This window comes from Thermobia domestica, chromosome 18 (genome assembly GCF_964235325.1).
Source record: "Thermobia domestica chromosome 18, izTheDome1.hap1.1, whole genome shotgun sequence".
Taxonomy (NCBI): domain Eukaryota; kingdom Metazoa; phylum Arthropoda; class Insecta; order Zygentoma; family Lepismatidae; genus Thermobia; species Thermobia domestica.
Window position 1 is genome coordinate 136695129 of NC_137471.1, and position 22310 is coordinate 136717438.

The 22310-nt window shown below is 34.9% G+C and overlaps 1 protein-coding gene across 1 annotated transcript in view; it reads right to left on the reverse strand.

Annotated features, from left to right (window-relative positions):
* Positions 1-13813, reverse strand: part of LOC145675810 (uncharacterized) — a 52956-nt gene extending 39143 nt beyond the window's left edge. Inside the window, exon 1 of the mRNA XM_081746525.1 lies at positions 13793-13813. The gene's annotated coding sequence lies outside the window, so the exon portion shown is untranslated. The remainder of the gene's footprint in view (positions 1-13792) is intronic.
* Positions 13814-22310: the final 8497 nt, after the last annotated feature.

Genomic DNA, 22310 nt, shown 5'->3' on the forward strand with positions numbered 1-22310 from the left:
AGCTTATTTACAATTATCTTTATAGTTCCGTTGAACACTCTATTATATCCGAACAGTATGGTTTTCTGAAGGGTAAATGAACTGAATTAAATTTGAATAAATTTTTGACATTAGTTTCTCCTGTTGTGCATAATCGTGGTCAAGTGGATACTATCTATTTTGACTTTGCTAAAGCCTTTGAAAAAATATCCCAATCATATTCTTCTTAAGAAACTTCATTCCTTTGAAATTCCTAAACCTTTGATACATTGGTTCGCTTCCTACTTGTTGGATCGAAAATTTGTAGTTAGATATATGGGTTGTAAGTAATCTGTGTACAAGATTTCTTCGGGTGTTCCTCAAGGATCCAACTTGGGTCCGTTATTATTTTTAATATATGTCAATGATATTGGTAATTATTTGAAATGCCCCTTTTTACTGTACGTGGATGATCTGAAGATATTTTCAGAAATAGTAAGTAATCAGGATCACCTTAAATTACAAGCCGATATTAACTCAGTATATCAATGGTCCGTACAAAATTTACTTCCCTTGAACATGAACAAAATGAAAACTATATATTTATCTAGGAAAACGAACGTATCTTATTTTTCATACTCAATAAATCAGCATACAATTCAACCTGTCAACAAAGACTTGGGTGTTATGATGGATTCTAAGTTACTATTTGATCATCATGTTTCTACCATGGTTTCCAAGGCTAGAAGGAATCTGGCACTCATCAAATGGGTTGCTAGAGATTTTAAAGACATAGCAACATGTAAAATCTTATATTGTGCATATGTTCGTTCCCATTTGGAATTTGCTAGTTTAATCTGGAATCGCAATCTTACTAGTATCACTCAAGTTCTGGAGACAGTCCAGACTTCTTTCTTGGCTTGGTTAAAATATAAATTTAAATTATGGGAGATTCTTGCTAAACTGGATTTACTAGTTCTTGAAGGTTGGCGAAATTTAAGGCAAATCAAATTTATTCATGATATAATACACTCTAGAGTGAATTTAAATATACTGCGCACAAAATCCATTTTGGTGGGAGTGGGTTCGAATTTGGTACTTCACGATTTAGAGTTGAATTAGTCCTTGCATGAAAAAAAATCACGTATAGAGCAACTCGGATAGATTTTCGTTTCACGACAGAAAGGATCGAATTAACTTTATGCCTTAAAATATTCAATGCTTTCTCACCGAGATTCGAACCTGGGTCCTAAATATTCTTTTATTTTTAATGTTCTCTCACCGGTATCGAACGCAAGACCGTGGTTCTTCGTAAAGGTATGGGACATATTTAATATATAAACAAGATGAAACATCATTTTCCTCTTCCCTTTCCCATGCATGCGTGCACAGATATCTGTAATCATTGTGACAATAGTCTCTTTTTGTCAGGTACTGAAGTAACATGACTACGTAAATCATGTGTTGCAGTATGGCGTTAAAGTTATAGCGAACCCCTCTTAACTGGAGCTAATTGTTTTCATAGATTTCCTGTATTATTCGACATACAAACGTTAGCAAGACTTCATTTAAACAGACGATCAGAAAAATACGAAATGTGTGAGTTTAAGAATGGAACTGCGACCGAATTCTGTATCTGAAAGAATACCATTCCAAAGAGTGCCAGAATTACCATATATTAGTGCATATGAATATATTTTGGTTCTCAATATCTTCAGTATTATACAAAGGAATTACGTGTAAGAACATTCGAACATTGGACTGTTTCAACAAAACAACGTCCTGAACAATTAAGTAATGCTGGATATCTTTACATGAACAAATGAGACCAAACTATATGCTTGTATTGTGCTGGTGGATTAAAAGATTGGACCAATAACGGCGTTCCGTTGATAGAACATGCGAAATTGTTTCCTAATTGTCCATTTCTTCACCTTAACAAGGGAAATGCATTTATTAAACTAACAGAGAAGAGGTACTCTGATATGCTAGTATTTCGTAGTGCTAAGAATGTTGATATACATAAAAATGTCAGTAAAATTTGCAATAATGAAATTGCCTTTGAATACAATTTTAAGAGAAATTCCAATAAAGTTCCATTACATACTTTTTCTTTGTATAAAACTGTAAAAGTCCATGTACATATTCTAAATTCATCAAAAAATTGTGTATTTATACAAATAATTCATACATGTGCTATTATCTATATCCTTGAGAGTTCTTATTTATAATGCGCATTAGCATCGTATTTGCAAAGTTGAAATATATGTTTAAGATATAGAGGAATTAATATTAAAGTACATGTACGTAACATGTTGGATCTTGAATTTTCTGAATATATATCATAATGGCAAGCATATGGGACATGTATAAATAAGATGAAACATGATTGTTCCTCTTTGTTCTCCCCCTTCATGCATGCACAGTCATCTATCTGTACGCATAGTATCGTTATTATGTTTTTATCAGCTACTGTAGTAACATGTCTTCGTGTGCTTGTGCATCAACTATGGATACTAAGAAGGACTACTTATTAAATGTTCAATATAGTCTTAATTCAATGAAAACCAAACTAATTTGTATTGGACAGGAAGGGGATATTTGAACCAGTGATTCGTATTGCTAAAGGACATGTGTTTGGAGTGTATATAAATTTGAAAGATGATCACTTGCACATTTGATCGACTTTGTTTCGGATTATTTAAATTCTCAAGTGGAAATTACATTTATAAATTCTCTTGAACGAAATAAAGTACTGGTAGTGCGGAAGCTAATGGACCAAAAATTACTAAAGTTAGAAAAGAAAGGAATAATTTATGCTCCTCGAAACACTGTGTATTTAACTTCAAATGATTGGCTTTATTTCTTTGAAATATTACCGTGTATTGAACATGCTGTGAAAAACAGTAAATTTTGCATTGCTGTGCTACGTGAAAATTTTAAGGGGTGTCTAAATACCATTCGTAATGGTGATGTGAACTTTGATGGTGAAAGATTAAAATTGGAAATGAAAGTATTTTGCAGACAAAAATACATAGATTCAATTACGGCTGATATATTTGATACTGATATTTGAAACACAGTCAAGGATGATGGAAAGCGATACTCTAGTCCTAAATCTAGTGCTAACTCTAGGGCAGTCTAGTACTAACTCTAGAGCATTCAATAATAATAATATTGTGAAATTGAAATCTTTAATTTCACATAAAATTTGTATTTTGTGATCGTTTAATACGTTTAAATCTGATAGGATTTTTTATTAGTGTACTAATGTTGGTATTAAACCGATACATGTCCTGTAGGAATAAAGATAATTCATTTAGAATTGTTGATCTGAAAAGAAATCGTACGGACGTCTTTTTTCACTAAGGAGACGCTAAATGCTTATCTCTATTCCGGTAGTCTTTAGATCGATCACAATGCAACGTATGTTTACGGTGAACAACATTGTATTCGTAGATTTTCTCGAATACTTTTGTCTCCCCTTGAGTACTAAATTCATCAATACCTTCAATATTATTATTATTATAAAAGTTGTTGTGTAATATAATGACAATGGAAACGGTTTGCGTTTACTTCTATTGCGGAGTTCTTTAGTTCATAGTGTATTGTCGTATGATTAGGACCTTTTAAATAAAGAAAGATTGGTTTACGATTTGGAATTTAAAATTTCTGCGTTACAAGAATATATGGTTAATTAGTTCGTCACGTGTGATTAATTAAGAAATAATAAATAAATTTCTCGTTTTGTTTAATAGATTTAGTAGGAATGTCGTCTCGCCTCGACTTAATCCGTAGATTCTTAATCAAAATGAATTTTTAAAAATCGTGTATTTGTAACCAAGGAAGAAACTTATCTTTTCGTTTATTAGATTTTACAGAAGTCTCATTTCGTGTTCATTTGTGTCTTCTCCTGTGGTTCTTCCTAGGTAAAATGTCTCCACAGAGTCCGTTTCTCACGAAAAACTGATCTAACTCCCCCCACCGACTTCGCTATGTGACATCAAATTGTTTGAAGCACTATTAGAATAATTCATTTGCTAAATCACTTTAAAAAGTCACGAAGATTTTGAGTGGGTTCTTGTGATTTTATAGGTACGGCATTAACTCCTGTATCACTAAAGTGTATTTATTATTGTTCTTATAAATAATGTTCTTATTCCTTTGAATATTACAATTTTCTATATGCCATTCTTTTCAGATTACCAACAACGATGCCGTTAGTCCTTTATCTCTGGATAAAGAAAAGTTTACATAAATTGTTAGTATATATATATATATATATATATATATATATATATATATATATATAGGGTGGGCCATTTTAATTAATCCACGGAAATATCTGAAAAATGATAAAACATAGAAGAAATGTTTGAAGTACACGTTATATATTGCTAAGGGGGAAAACCATTTCCGCAAAAAGTACCCCTCCCCACTCCCCGGAAATGGGGGTAACGGGGGGTAACTTTGAAATGTCAAATGGGAACATGGGTCAAGTAATACCTCGTTCGAAAGGTCTTGGAAAACTAAGTAACGCTGTACCAAAATTTGTTTCATATAGAGCACCAGTTTCAAAATGGCCGCCATGATATAGTTTGGAAACTCCAGCAGCCGTAGTATGAAAACCATGGGAGGTAAATGAATGGAACAAAATTGAAATACGTAAATATCATAGGGCATATCGAATGATGTGACCTCTGCAATCCCAGCGGCTTCCCTGAAGGGATCTTGTGAAGGGAACTTCAAAATTTCAATGTCCGACCGGACAACGGTTCGGGCGTACGCTTGACCTACCCAATGCTGTTTGGAAGGCAGACTTCAGGGATAGAGAATTAGTGCACTCAGTTAATGCGGATGGCCACAGTCAAGGGCGCCCATAAGGGGGGCAAGGGGGGCTCTCGCCCCCCTAGAGGAAATTATGCTTCGGAATATAGAAAACTCAATAGAATTTTTAGAATAGCTACAGCAAAATTTGAAACTATATTTGAAATGTCGCTTTTTCTTGCCTCCCTTGGAAACCACAACATGGGCGCCCTTGGTCACAGTTACATTTTGATTAACTATTAGCACTCATGAAATATTGTGAGCTTGAGGGAAGAAACAGTGTGTACGTATATCCCCGAAATGCTTTCCGAATAACCAGCACGCATTTCATAGAAGTTTATGTGGCGACGGAGATTAGCAAATTCACACGTTTGTAAGTTCCAGCAACTGCATTATTCGACAACTTCTTTCGTATAACGTTCCTTCTGTTTTCGCATCAAATCATACTTAGCCATACAGATATGCGTTACCATTCAAATAAAATTTCACCTTTTTTAGTCACTACAGCGTCATCCTTACAAACAAATGTTTCAACCACTCCATACCTATTTGTAAGGCAGCCTTAATTTGCGAATTAAAGTAGAGTTCTCATTTGAACTTTCACTGTTACTTTCCACCCCACTCACATACAGAGCACAGGAAAAGATTATTTTGCAGGAATTGGATATCTCTCTATACATTATGGCAAGTTTACTCTAACATTTTTATCTCTGTTGTATCATTCTCGAGCCTTGGAACGCCTCCGAGGTTTTCCTATTTAATTTTCGTTATTTTCATTTATCTCTACCCGTATTCATATTATGGGCACTAGACGTTTTCTTAGACACATTCACCATGTCTTGGCGATCATTTTGAAAACGGTGTCTCATGTCGAAAATATTATTACAGAAGCTGTTTGATATTCATTTGTCTATGTAACATGATGTTACTCGCTTCAAGTTGCTATTTGAAATTTTCAAGTTGGCCCCGGATACCTTTCAGTGGAGTCACCCCGACAATACCTCTCGATGTGCCTTACGTCAGTTACCTACTCCAGTTTTTCTTCTGTTGATTTATCTCCAATCGCTTTCATACTACAGATACTAAACCTTTTCTCTGACACTGATATTATGTTTCGGCGGCCTTTTGAGAACACTGCCATTTCACCTCAATCGTTTTCTCCTGCAAGATATTTGATTTTGCAAGATTTATCGAACGAGGTACCACTCGACTCATGTTACTATTTGAAATCTTGAAGTTAGCCCCCAAGACCCCTTCAGGGAGGCCACTGAGATCACAGGGACCACACCATTCGATATGCCTATGATATTTACGTATTTCAATTTTGTTCCATTCATTTACCTCCCAAGGGTTTCATACTACGGCTATTGGAGTTTCCGAACTATATCATGGCGGCCATTTTGAAACTGGTGCTCTATATGAAACAAATTTTGGTACAGCGTTACTTAGTTTTCCAAGACCTTTCGAACGAGGTATTACTCGACCCATGTTCCCATTTGACATTTCAAAGTTACCCCCCGTTACCCCCATTTCCGGGGGGTTGGGAGGGGTACCTTTTGCGGAAATGGTTTTCCCCTTTAGCAATATATAGCCTGTACTTCAAACATTTCTTCTATGTTTTATCATTTTTCAGATATTTCCGTGGATTAATTAAAATGGCCCACCCTGTATATATATATATATATATATATATATATATATATATATATATATATATACATATATATACGAGGGTTGGAACGTAAATAGGGGCAAGACTACTGTGGAGACACTATGCATTGAAATGTACTAGTGGCGCTGATAGCGCACGTTGTTGACATGCCTACGTAACCTCCGAGCAAATAGACTCGCCTGTCCAACGCCACCGGCAGGCGCACAAGCGAGGGAAGCAGAGTCACATGTGAGCGAACGGTCTAACGGAAAGGTGTCACTATGTTTTCGAAACAGGAACAAAGGAGTTGGATCAAGATTGAATGTACCAGAGGTCTTACAGCACGACAGTATTATCAAAGGCTTCAAGAGGCGTGTGGGGATTCGGCATTGCCGTACAGAACAGTGGCACGGTTGGTAAAAGCCTTCAACGAAGGTCGTCAAACTGTGGCAAACATTCATCTGGCAGGTCGTCCTAACGTCTCTGAAGAAGTACAAGCTGTTGCCGCGTTAGTGGACAGTGATCTACGCCTGACGATTCGTGTGCTCGCCCACGAAACCGGATTAGCTCATACGACTGTGCTTCGCATCCTGAAGGAACGCCTGGGCATGCGCAAAATTTTATCACGATGGGTTCCGCATGAGTTGACAGAAATGCCGAAATGGATGTGTTACGACGCTGCTCAGACGCACTTGGATTACTGTGAGCGCGAAGGCGAGGCTTTCTTACGACGTATCGTAACACTGGATGAGACATGGGCCAGATATTACGAGCCACCACCTGTGGCACATTCAATCTTGATCCAACTCCGTTGTCCCTGTTTCGAAAGCATAGTGACAACTTTACGTTAGACCGATCGCTCATAAGTGACTGTGCTTCCCTCTCTTGTGCACCTGCCGGTGACGTAAGACGGGCGAGTCTATTTGCTCGGAGGTTAGGTAGGTATGTCAACAACGTGCGCTATCAGCGCCACTAGTACATTTCATTGCATAGTGTCTCCACAGCAGTGTTACCAATATTTAAGTTCCAACCCTCGTATATATATATGCTTTAGCATACAGTCATTGGTCATCAAATAGTGAAGGCCACATTGCGATTAAAAGTACAATAATAAGGACGTGCTTCGAAATTTCTCGTAATTGTGTTACTGAAGCGGACGGTGATTGTCTTTTCTTTGTTTGTAAATCGTCATTCTACCGCAAGGTTGCGCCTTTGTAATGCTAGTGTTACGGAACTGAAGACATGTGCAGATCAGTCTGAAATTCTAGGTAAGTCTTATGAAATTCTTAAGGATTCTTCTAACAATAAATCAATCGCTTTCAGGCTTTAAAGTTGTTTTTCTTGTGGTAATTGATGATAATGGATTTCTTAAGCTTTGAAGCACTATATAACAGAATTTCTGATATCTATTTTTTACTTTCTTCATTTTCGGTGGGTGGCTAATAATTTTAACCTGATTACTCTTCAATTACAGTCATTGGCCACGTATGCCAATTACTATGTATTTGCGCAGTAAATAAATGTGGCAATTTAAAAATATCCTTAGCCTTTATTATGCATTTTATGAAACATATCTTTTTCTCACGTTAATCTGAATGTATTTACCAGTTGTTGGCATGGTTGCCAATAACTAAATATATCGGGTGGCCAATCACTATGTACAGTTCTGATTTCTCGATTTTCTGTTTCAAGCTTTGTAGTCGTAATCGCAAGAATGACAAAAGTTGCTAAAATACCTTACGATAAGGATATTATAGACAAGGTTCTCAGTGAGTTACATGCAACAAAAGCATCTCAGAGATTCATAGCAAAGAAATATGGAATTCCAAGAGCTACGTTACAATATAAGATAAAGAACCTCGATTGCAAGAACACGTTTGGTCCTTCCCCTATTTTATCCAAAGAGGAAGAAGAGACTATTGTTCGGTAAGGCCAATTGATACCTGCATTAATACTTATGTTTCTACTTAGGTCTACTAATCTATGTATTCAGTTACAAAAACGGAAAATACAGAAAACTGCATTAATATTTCGATATATTATTATTAGCATTCACTCTTTCACAGTATTCTTCTCAAGCAACTAATTGGAATCATTAGCTACTTTTTAATTAATATTTTTTTATATTCCAGGGTTTATATTTAATAAAAGTTGAATTTTAGAGTTATTGAAAATGCTATAATAATTTCTTCTGCCAGAAAGTTACGTCTATTTTGAAATATTTGTGTAACATTTCAATTTGTTAAATTACACAGATCTTTTAGAAATATTTTTGGAACTATTGAAAAATGTGAACAATATGTTAATTTGATTTATTTCTATTAAAAATTATTGATACGTTAATGAGGTTTTTTAAATGAAGAACAAAGATTTGATAGCAAGTACAAGTGAGCTTTTCAACAATTGCAGATGGATAACTGAGGCATCCAGGAAGGGCTTCCCACGTAAGAAAGATGACATTCTGCATAGTGTAAGTGAATTTTTAACAGAGAATCCTCGTCCAAACCCGTTTAAAGATAATTTACCTGAGAGTGCCTGGTTTAAGCTGAGTTATAATTTATTGTCTTTTTGAAATGATTTTTGGCATAAATGGTAGGCCCTAGATAAATTTCAAAATATTGTTTTTTCTAATCTTGAATATTATTGTTACATACAATACTACAAGAGATTTCTCAAATGAAAGAATAGGAGTGTTTTCTGTTAACTTTGTGTTCACTTTGGAACCTGAAGTCGCTAGACATTTAGAATAATCAACGTCATTAGGATCCTAAGGTATCCTAAAACTGTTCATTGATTACTGTAGGTCTAGTGTCGAGTTTGGGTAAAGGTTAATAAGTTTCTATTCCTAGTCCTCGGCAAAGTTGGCTTAGCTGATACGTCAAGTGAGTTTTATGGATATCAACGAAGGGAATAAGAGGTAATTCAATCGCTTCTTTTACAATATGAGGATAAAATATATTCAATGCATATTTGTAAAACACTTCAGATTTCACCCATCCGTTTTCACTTCTGCTAACTCCCTAACTTTCAGGAAGAGAGTTTAGTATTACAATTGGAGGTCGTTCATATAGATAAACAATCATGTTTACATGTTTTTCTTGACAGTATTATACAATAATACCAACATATTGTCTACAAAGTTTCGGTTGCTATTTTTAATATAGTGTAATAAAGTTACCACATTCCTGCTAACTGAAAATTACATTTTTAAATTTTAGCATGCATTAGGGGGCGCGGTGGCTCAATGGTAGAGAGTTCACTTCTGGTGCATGGGGTCCCTGGTTCGATCCCAGCTCGCGCCAAGTGAACTTTGTAGTAGACAAACACCGTATGCGTGGGTTTTCTTGGGTTCTCCCGTTTTCTCACACTTTCTTCATTCCACAATTTCAATAATTTCTCATCATCACCGTCTCGTTTAGCCTAACCGGCATATCCGTGGAACGTAAAACTCAAAGATTTTATTTTCATTTAGCATGCTTTAATATCAATCTAATTTAAACTGCATGGAATCAAACATTAGTCAACCACTAAGAGATGGCAATAATACTATTGGTGACATTCATAGTATTATTAAACGTGATTTCTTATGTTGTTTGATGTCAGTGTAGAAATTTATATCGGAAACCTAAAATTTAAAAATAGGGCCTATATTTCTAAACTTTATTTCTATTTTATTATTTTATTTTATTTTAACAATATTGCAGGCTTTTCAAAAGAGATATCCGGAACTGACTCAGAGCACTGCAGAAGATGTAGCGTACGCCAGTGCTTGTATAAGTGAAAAAGACATTCGCAGTTGGTTTCAGGAAATATGCAGTTATTTACAGGAATCAGGACTGCAAGACATCCTAACACAGCCATGGAGAGTGTTCAACGGAGATGAAACTAATTTTCATGTCTGCCCTTCGAGCGGTAAAGCTCTTGCATTCAAAGGTGATAAAAACGTTTACGACGTAAAAACGTCCTCTTCCAAAGAAAATCTGACAGTGATGTTCTGCTTCGCTGCCAATGGTAAGTTGTGTCCGCCGATGATTGTTTATCCATATAAAAGAATTCCAAGTGTAATAATAAACTCTGTTCCTGAAGGTTGGGGAATTGGTAGAAGTGAAAACGGTTGGATGAAATCTGAAGTGTTTTATGAATATATAGTAAATATATTTTATCCTTATATTGTAAAAGAAGGGATTCAGCTATCTGTCATCCACTTCGTTGATGGCCACAAAACTCACTTGACGTATCAGTTAAGCCAGCTTTGCAGAGAACTAGGAATAGAACTTATTGCGCTTTACCCAAATTCGACACGTATTTTGCAACCAGCTGATGTAGCTGCTTTTAAATCAATAAAATCTGGTTGGATGAAAGCTGTTAGCGATTGGTACAGGAAAAATCCTAATTGTGTACTCACAAAGGTGAATTTTGCCGAAGTGTTACAGAATGTAATACAAACTTATTTATGACCTGCAGTAATCATTAACGGTTTTAGAGCATGTGGGTTGATACCTTGGGATCCTAATGCCGTTGATTATTCTAAATGTCTAACAACTTCAGGAACAAAAGTGAGCACAAAGTTAACAGAAAACACTCCCGTTCTTTCATTTGAGAAATTTTGCAGTATTGTAGGTAACAATAAAATTCAAAAATTTGAAGAAAATGATAGAAATGGCCTTCAACAGAAAGATGTAAATGAAGACAACAATTTTGTCATCTTGTACAGTATATAGAAAATTTTTAATCAAAACCATTTGAGAGTAACTAATAGTGCTGATGTGGAAAGGAGCCCGAATGCAACACAACAAATACAGACGAATATTGAGAACGATGGTTATGTGCAAGATGAAAGTGTTTACGAACAAAGTGAAAACATTGGAATAATCTATCCTTTACCAAGCACTAGCAATGCAGTTTCACCTAAAGAAACAGAAATCCCTCTTTTGGAAACTCAGCATTCCCAAATAATTGAATACTTGGCCTGGCCCGAAACCCCTAAAAGAAAAGGAAAGAGGAACATAAAAAGAATGCCTTATGCAATAACGTCAGAAAAATACAGGATGTTATGTGAAAAGAAGTTAACAGAAAAGGCTAAATTAAATGAGAACAAAGAATGCAAAAAGAGAGAACGAGAGGAAACTAGAAAATCCAAAGCAACGATGAACTCACTAGCCCCAAAAAAGAGAACAAAAAGAAAATTAGATCTCAGTAACACTTTCGAAAGTGGTAAGAAATGTTTTGTTTGTAAAGGTAGCGATTCTAAGTATCTGTTAATCTGTAGCGAATGTGATAATGCGACTCATGAATCATGTGTCCCCAGAAATCATCAACCAAACATTCCACTCTCACCAGATGATGATATTTATGTATGCCACAAGTGTTTCAACATTGATGATGAAAGTGATGTGCTTAGCACCTTCGAGATTGCAGACAGTGAAACAGAGTCATTGAATGAAATATTGGAACTAATTGCTAAAGCTAATTGAAATAGTAATAGCATTGAAAGGGTGATGTTAAGCTCAACTTTGTTACAAAAAGTATAATATGAAAGAAGGACTAACTGTGAGAACTGTTTATTATTTTTATATTATATAGGCCTAATTTATATAATATTCAAATATTTTTCAAGTAAAGTTACTTTTGTTTTTCTCATAATTTCTACATTGTAAACTTTTAAAACTGTAAAAGAAACATAATACATAGAAATTAATATTTTGTTAACTAGAAATTAATAGATTTTTAAAAATAACCACAAAATGGATTGTTTCATTTTCACAATCCTAAACTACTTTCGTCAATGTAATAGACCTTGGTGTTTAATTTCTAGCCTGTAGAAAAAAATTGTACTCATATTAAGCTCAAAAATTTTGTTTGCGTTTAGTGGACCATCACTAGTACAAACCCCGGACCATCACTAGTATATATCACAAAAAACTTATTTGTGCACGGATACTAGCAAAGTCCAACGAATGTAGAATCTTCAGAATTTGAAAAGAAAAAATGAAATCATTTTCATTATATCTGTAAATTAAACATTTCTTCCCCTCGCCACAGAGAGTGTCCTGTTTCCAAGAGAAGAGAAAGGAAATAGATTTTTTTTATCAAAGGTGAATACTCTATTACTGAATCAAGAAAATGAAACTCGAAGCTTCTGTTTTCTTGATTTGGAATCTGTGAATAAAAAGAGAGGGACCAAAACCCAATCCCTAAGGCAAATTAAATGATGCACAGAATTCAACCTATGGGAATTGTGAATGTAAATAATCTTTATATAAGATAGGTCAGTGTTTCATTCATTAGATATATATGTTATCTTTCTTTGTTCAGCGTTACATTACTTGATGTGAGAACGTCACGTTCATACTTCTCACTTTTGTTGATGTTTGTCTTAACAAGTGATCTAATAGTTATCTTCACGCGTATTTATTTCATTGTTTAAAATGTAAACTTGCGGTGTTTAAAGATGATGATCATGAACGTGTACAAAAAATTTTAAACTTTTAATGAAGTCATTCGACTCTTTTTTTAATGTCAGAGTTTCGTTTTGAAAGTAATTACTTTTCACCAGAAGGTGAGGAGCGCTGCGACACTCTATAAATCTCCTGAGGAAGTCATTATTACCGTCTTCAGCAAATGCAAGGTGTTTTCTATACTTTTAAACAATAATTACTTCCAAAACCCTTTTATACACGCTATCTATCAAAAAATCACCGCAAAACATGTATATAGAATACAATCAATAAAGCAAGCAAAATGATTGCAAAAATAAATGTTATTTTATTTCTTTACTTCCTTCCATTTTTCATCGATTAACCATAGGAGAATTAAATTCTTAGTTCAATGGCTGTTGAGTAATTGGACGTAACAAACTGTTCCATTATTTATTGAAAATTCATTTCGCTCACGAACTTTATTTCTTTTGAAGGCAAGCATTACTCAAAAAAGACAAAAAGCAAGAATCAGCTGATTGATAAGAGGGGAAGAAGAGTTTATATCGCGTGAGCGATTCACCCACAAGTCATATAGGTTGACACCTGCCAAACAGCTTTCCTCCCCTGAAACTCTTACACACACAGCTCTTATACAACAAGTTAACTGCAGCTACTATTCCTTTACAATATCCATTAAAAGCAAATTTTAATACTAAATTGCATACTTTTTATCGAAAAGACAATAAATATGGAAAATTTAAGTATACTCACGTACATTACAGTACCGGTAGTTAGGAAACTGCATTCATACATTTCAATTGTCTGTCTCACTTAAAAAAAACTCTTTTCTTTCTCCTTTGATTTAATTTCAGTATTAATAACTTCAGATTAAATATAATATAATGTAGAAAGCAACATAAAACAAACTATTACTTACTTCGTTGCACATTAAGTTGACTGACTTTCGTAACTCAACAACCACTTCTTGAATATCCGCACACTATGAATCAAGCCCACATAATGGCGACTCAAACCGGCTCGAATCTTGATCAAGTCACTCCAGTGTTGCCATCTGCATAAAATAAATTTCACCATAAATTTCATGCGTATAGAACAATGTTTTTTGTAACAAACGTTACAACTTGTCGCATCGCAATAGTAACAAAGATAACTCTTTAAATCTAGTTTGTAACGCACAGTTCACTATAACTTGATAATGGTATGCACTACACATCACCAAATAAGTTAGTTTGGAAGTTCCATGTTTCTCGTAGTTTGCGTCTCACTTTAAATAAATTCTGTTTCATATACAACTTAAAAAGGAAAAGAAACAAACGCGAACACTCTATCAATGGACAGAAAAGTCCGGACAACTGATGGAAAATCTACAAACACGATGCTGTTCATCAAAAGTTTACTTGGGAAAAGATCAAAGAAACGACCTCCACACACGTTACTATTTTAAACAAACTAAAAGTGGTAGAAATTAATACTTTATGATCTCAACGATGATTAACATAGTTCAAGTGAGTTTCACTTCACATTGCAATTTGTTTTGTTATCTCTTACCGTTATTCCTATATATTTATAATATTCAAACCTAAAATTAAATGAAATGAAATCTTAAAGTTTTACGTCCCACACTTATGCCGGTTAGGCTAAAGGAGACGATGATAATGAGAAATGAATGAAATGGTGGAATGAACGGGAAATGGGAGATCTCCGAGTAAACCCACGAGCACAGTGTTCTTCCAGCAGGAAGAGCATACGGCGCGAGCTGAGATCCCAAGGACCCCAAGCACTAGATGTGAACGCTCTACCGATGAGCCACCACCGGCCCTTCAAATCTAAAATTTAGCAGGTATCTACATCATGTGGTTCCCCGGAAAAAATAGGGATGGGATCGGATTTACTATATTCTTGCAGAACTGAATTCTGGTTATCTATTATCGATTTTGCTTTATGTCGATTAACGTTAAAACTAAAAATGATTTCTATTATTACCAATTTGAAAAGAGAACTAAGAGAGGTGATAGGATATAGGCTATTCTCCAAGCGATGAATTGTTTTCAAAGAAACAAGTTCTCGATCTTACATTTTTGTTCTATGAAACATTTAAAATTCGAAACTGCATCTCGCTATCTATTATCGTTTATGCTTTATGATAATCAGCGTTAAACCCATAAATAATATCTATCACTTCATTTTGAAAAAAAAAACTAAAGAGATGACAGATTTTATTTTGGAACGGTAGATTGTTTTCAAAGAAAACAGTTCTTGATCTTACCGCTTTGGGTGTTGATTTTCGAATTATTCTCAAAATCTTTTGTCGTCTCGTCTCGTTTTGGAAATTTAAGTACAAAATGTATGCCCTGATTTCATCTAGAAGCTATCAGCATCATTTCGCTTTACTAAAGGTACGCAAAGGCTGTGATACAAGAATATAAAGACGGTTTTGTATTTATTATTTGAAGTATATTGCGCAGTGATTAGCGTATCTTTAAACCTTGATAAATCCTCTTCATCGTGTTCGTACAATTACTTTTGTTCATTTATAGGTTTTACACATGAGTCGTGTAACATTAAACAGTGATTGAGATCTAAAACTTTGTGAAATATAATTCCCCATAAATCTCGGATGTGTGAACAAATATTGCTCATAAGTCTCAGATATGTGAACTAGTATTGCCCATAAGTCTCGAATGTTTCTGTATCATCTCGAATTTGAAAATGTACTTACCGATTCGAGACTTGTGTCTTTTCGTACCGAGAAGTTTCTTGACTTATTAACAATACTAGTTTACCAGAGTAATATTATTTTGAGCTATCATCTTCACATCTTCGTAACAAGTCTTTCAATCCCTGTATTTGTACATTTTGTTTCTAGTTTCATATCTCGGTAGTTATTAGATAGGACATAAAATATGAACGTAATTTAAAAACAAAGAGAGAGTAGGAATGCCGAAAGAAACATTTAAATAAGTAACAACCTATTTTGTGGATTTTTGAATAAGAAGTTAAGAAAAAAACTCTATGGAATAGAAACATAAACGTTACCCACGCACGCACAATGTTTGTACACCACAAAGTTCACTTGACGAAAGCTGGGATTGAACCGGATTCCGTACACAACATTTGAGGTGTATTTCATATTCATTCTTCTTGTTCGTTTGCTCTGATGAAGAGCTGTGTTCAAGGTCCGACCCTACCATTAATTAACATTCCGACTTTTCTGTAAATTGTGTATAATGTGGACACCTCCCTCATCGAAATGAAATCCGGTTCACGTTCCTCGTTGTAAGTATTAAACAAGATTAATATGGGATATGAAGCTTCATAAATTTTTTCGTCATTTTTCTCTGGATGCAAAAGTTTACATAAATTGTAAGTATTTACTATATATCTATCACCACAAACATGCTTGTTCATCTATCGTATCAAAGACTCACAAATGTAGAATCTTCAGAATTTGAAAAGAAAAAATGAAATATTTCTTAATTCCATCTGTAAATTAAAAAGTATCTACTTTGGAATTACCACTTCCTTACGTCTCCATTAGATGCTTATCAGCAGTCACATATACAAAAAATATATGATGTATTTAGAAACGTCTCATCATCTTGGTCCCGGGTTCACGATGCACTCTCATATGTAGGAAATCCCACTTACGATAACTTTTTTTTTGATGAATGGTAGTATCGTGTTTGTGGGTTTTCTTAATATTCTCCTGTTTCCTTGCACATGTTGTATTTTATTAATTCTTTCATAATCACTCACTTTCAGTAATTATACATATACTTTAGTCTCGAGGATATAAGTGTTGTTCTCCTATTACTATTCAACGCGATTTTCTTAGAACATCCTGTATAACTTGTGTAAATATCTCATCAAGAGACAATAACAAACGAACATGAATTCTGGAAACACACACACAAGATTCATTAGATACCTAATAGTTCTCTCTCTCTCTCTTTCTCTCTTCAAATACATTTTTATTGCTAACTTAATTTTTATTTGGTATCATGATGTACCAATAGAAGTATACAAAGTGATCTACCACTGAGTCTCCTTACATAAATGTTAAAGGAGATCTTCCTTGTGGATAAGCCTTTATTGTACGTTCCTTTAGCGGCGGTACCCAGGGTTCGATTTCTTCTGAGAACTCCTGAGGTTTGTATTCCACGTTAATTAGTAGTAGTAGACATACGTCTCATATAGCATCGCTGATGTATACGACGTTAAAACACGAATCAACACAGCCGAATCAAAAGTTATGGTGTTGTATTTATTCAATAATGAACGTGATTAGTAAAATAAGATGATGGTGTAAAATCATAAGCATTTCATTAATTTAAATGTTTTATTTTTCGAATTCAAGAAAAGCTTATACTCAAATTAGATACTACTAGTTATGAATTCAAGTACGATTTTGCATCAAACGTAAAATATTACTGAACTAATGAATGATACATTTTCAGAAATGTATAAAATATATCACTTTCAATAAAATCGCTAGACTGAAAAATATGTTTTATTTGTTTGCGTGTTCAATTTCACTAATGGAATAGCAAACTTGATAATGCATGTTTACAGGCAATAAAAATATTTTCATGCTGTTGTCACTCAATTGACGTCATGAAATATATCACTTTCACTAAAATCACTACCCTGAAAAATATATTTCTTCTCTTTTATCAATACATATCTATCTCATCGATACCCTCCAAAGGTTTGAGTATCATTTTCCCCCACCATGTCTGCCTTTGGATCCTGTCAAACAATCCATGCCTGATTGCTTCTACGATTTTTTTGTTTACATAATACTTTCATTTCCAATTTTAGTCTTTCAACATCAATATTTACTTCACCGTCTTTCTTCAAAGCAAGGGACACATTCGGAAAACTAACACTCCTTCCATTATTAATACCTTGCTCATCCACACATGTATGAATTCCCTCAAGTTCAGTACATGCAAGACATTGCAATTCTACATGATTGCGAATAGCCTTTGTAAACAAACCAAGTATTCACGTACCATATCACTGCAAACTTCACTGTTTCTCACAGCACGTTCAATACACTGTAAAATTCCCAAGAAAGGAAATCATTCGCTTCAATTTAAGTACACACTGTTTCGAGAAGCATGAAATTTTCCTTTTTTCTCTAACTCCATTTTTTAATCCATTAGGTTTCGTACCAACAGTTAATTATTTCGTCTAAGAGAATTTATAGATGTAATTTCCACTTGAGAGTTTAATTAGGCCGAAACAAATGGGATGAATTGTACAAGTCTTTCCCACTCCGACTGATTTAACGTCACTCCAAACACAAGCCCTTTACCAATACGAATCACTGGTTCAAATGTATCACTATCCAGTCCGATACAAATTGTTTTGGTTTTCATTGAACTAAGTCCATATTGAACATTTAACAACAAACACTCTTTCTTATTTACCATAGTTCATGTACAAATACTCATGGACATGTTACTTCAATAGCTGAACAGCACAGAATATGTTACTATACACACTTGTTTCTTTAAGGACGCATGAAGGGGAAAGGAGGAAAATGAAGAAGAAATCCATAATCATGTTTTAACTTATTTGTAATGTCCATACATTTACGATGTGACTAACTCAGTGAATTCAACATCGTGCGTGCGATCGCCATTTAAAATTAATCTTTCTTTCCTTTATACATTAAACATATGTTTCCACCTTGCAAATATGATAAGAATGTTCCAAAATCTGCATCTACTTTTTCAGTAAAGCGTCCTGGTAGAATCACTTTTGTCCTGCTTCAAATGTCACACAAACCTTCTTTCCATATCTGGTTGTAATTAGTTTGCAGTGTACAATACGATAGGTTTTATTAATTTTTAAGTCCTGTAATTTTGTAAAAGATACTAACTATGGTGCATTAACTTTGGTTACTAAATTCATTGACGATGCCATGTTTAACTTATTCATCTAAACGACAGGTCTCTCTCTCGAAGACAAGATAGTATTTTCTCTCTCGAAGACGTAATCTACATGTATGATCACTAAATCAGCTTGTTCTCATTGTCTTAAGAATTCACAGAATACCTTTCTTAACTCTGTGAAGATATACTGAAGCACTCTTCTGCGTGAGCCACCAAACTTAACACATTCACAAAGGACAGAAAATTTCAACCTCATAAGTTCTCGTGAGCAAATTGTGAGAACATGATGTCTTAACAGAGCACACGATCAAAAGCCATTTCTTTGATCGCATAGAAAGTAAATCGTAAACGAAATAAGAATAAGCTGAATTGCATAAATAATGAAATTATGAACTAAGTAAGTCAACGGAGAGTATAATGAGAGAATTTGATTATCATAAGTACAAAGATTTATTACATTAATTTTACAACTAAACTCAACAAAATAATGCTTTAAAAAGTGCTAATGCTATATACAGGCATATTGATTATTTATTAACTTGAGAAAGGCCTACGACTCGATTGAGTGGGAAACGTTGTGTAACCTTCTTACAGAATTTGAAATACCGAGTAAAGTTATTTAAACTAATTAACATATGTTTAAATGAATCTTAAAGTTATATTTTTCACGAACTATGAGAATGGCCTGAAACAAAGATAGATGCGTTTGCGTCCTTATTATTATACTGAGCTCTTAGACTAGTAATACATGGATCTGCAACTTAATGTACGACTCAAACTAGATGATGGGATAGAGTGTGTCAATGATAGAGTATGTTTAGGGTCCCTGGTTAGATTTTGAACGAATAGATTTCTGATGAAGAACGTCGTACCCATGAGTTTTCTAGGAGTACTCTACTTTCACATTCTCATTCCACCGTCATTCTCTTACCTTAAATATTTTTTTCCCTTAGCCTAAATTGCGTATTCGTGGTTCGTTAAACTGAAAGATTTCATTTTATTTTCGAATCAGATAAGCTCCTCTGAGAATTACACTTGTATCTCTCATATCAAATATACGACTGCTAACTATATATATAGTCAGGAGAGGATCTAATATGTAAATAAAATTAGGTTAAAAGTCCCAGGTTAAATGGCCGCAAGTTAACGCTCAAGATCTTCTCAGAAGTTGTTTCGAATTTTAACTCTTTAAATCTAGTTTGTATCAATTTCGATTCACATTAAACAGGAAAACAAATGTTCAACGATAAAGATGAAATCTTTCAGTTTAACGTCCGATGAATATCTCTTTTAGGCTAAGGTGAAGGGATGCTTAATGTAAAGTGAATAATGAAATGATGCAATGAAATGAAAGGGAACTATCCCAAGAGAATCATCGGACACAATGTTGTCCACCACAAACTTACATGGCTTGGTATCGAACTGGGATCCTCTGCATCAGAGGTAAGCGTTGTGCTATATCGCAAGCTACTATAATAACGTAGAAAATAGAATGATCTCAGAGAGTAGGAGACGGATGATTAAGGCAAATGAATGATTAAATAATTAGTAGAAAGACAATATGTGAGTAGCACATGAAAACCCGCGGACAAGATGTTCAGCATAAGCTTACTTCTTCGGGAATCGAACTAGGAACCGCATGCATCAGATGTAAGCGTTCTGCCACAGTGCAGGACAATTAGCAATAAAAATCTGCTTTTAGCCTTTCCCGCTGGTCTACGTAACGCCGTGGTCTACTTACTTCTCTGTGAACGAATGAATATATCACAATTCAGATTATGATAAGGACAATTCTCAGAAATGAGATATGTTTAGTATTTACTCGCAGCTGGAAAAAAGATTATGATAAGGGCAGTTCTCAAAACGAATTGCCTTTATTACTCATTCGCAGTCGGAAATGCTATAGCTTTGAATTTTTCTACAGTCGCACGCATGTATTATCGTGTGTGTGAAGAGAACAAGTACTGTACTTCTCTCGACAACAAAACAATACATGTAATCTGAAATGCTGTATACGTACAATTCTTCAATTCTCAACCTACGTTTGAAAAAAATCATCCGGTACTAAAAGGGACACTAAATTCCAATCTAACGAACATGAACTTGCGTGTGGGGTATTGGCCCTAAGATCATAAGTTCGGTTCCGCTGAGGTGGGAAGGGGGAGTTGAGTATGCACATTTTCATCCTACGTTGTCAAAACATTGTGAAATGCTATGAGAAGCTTCCGTTATTAGATCATCCTCCATAATGGAAGTCAACACATTTTTTTTTTTAAAAAAAATCATAAACTAGGATATTCATCTTAGGAACCTAACGCCCAGGAAACCTTCCCAGGGCGAAAATTTTCCCACAAGGGGCGCTAACACTATGCAAAGCCATGTTTCATTATTTTTATTACTAATCATCGTTTTCAATGGGAATGTGTTTCAAAACTGCACCTGTATATACGGTTTCTCATCCCACGTTTTCAAAAAAATCATAAAATATAATATTCACCTTAACAACTAAGACAAATTTCATACAATCTGGTGGGAAGCTAGGATCATTGAATATCATAGCTTCAGTTCATAAGCTGCAGGCGTGTCAGTGGGGAATACGACTAATGCTAAATCGCTTAAGGGGAAGCGGCGGGAGGGGATAAAAATAGCTACCCGCTATGCGAATGCTATGAGAAGCTTCCGTTCAGATCTTCACAGGAGGGTACGAATGCTGTGGGGGGTTCAAAATAGATACCCAATCCTATGAGAAGCTTCCGAAGGACGAGTGTGGGGGTTACGAGCATTGAACTCTTGAAAGCACTACAGTGATTCGAAAATGAGAAGTTTCGAACGATGAATATAATATACTATAATACATTGGACCCAATCCAAATCAGTATCTATCTATCTATCTATCTATCTATCTATCTATCTATCTATCTATCTATCTATATATATATATATATATATATATATATATATATATATATATATATATATGTTATGAAACATAGCAATTGCCTCTGTTAGCAACTAAGACCATTTCCATCAAAGAACAAATCACGATCTTCGCCAGAGGGTAGGAGGTCCAAAATAGCTATACAATAGATGAGAAGGCGAAGACCAACCAATTGCGAAGCTTCGATCAATGATCGCTTACGCTCTTCGCAGGAGGAACCAGCACTGATGGGGTTCCAAAATACCTACCCAATGCTATGAGAAGCTTCCGTTCTTAGCTTCGCAGTAGGGGTTGCGGCGGGGGGTTAAAAATAACTATCCAATACACGACAAGAAGAAGATGAAGAGGAAAAGGCATTTTTCATCTTGTTTCTAAAGCTGATACCTGTCTAAGAGCATGAACCTACGAATACCAGCTTAGCAACAGCGCAAAGGGATCGTTCCCACCTGCCAAAATTAGGTCAAGGTCAAATTTACCCAAGTAAATTATTTACTACTGTGGGTCATTGTGGGTTGTGGGTCGAAGTGGATCACGGTGGGTGCTGGGTCAGCAAGGTGTGAATCACGGTGGGTGATGTGTCAGTGTGCTATTGG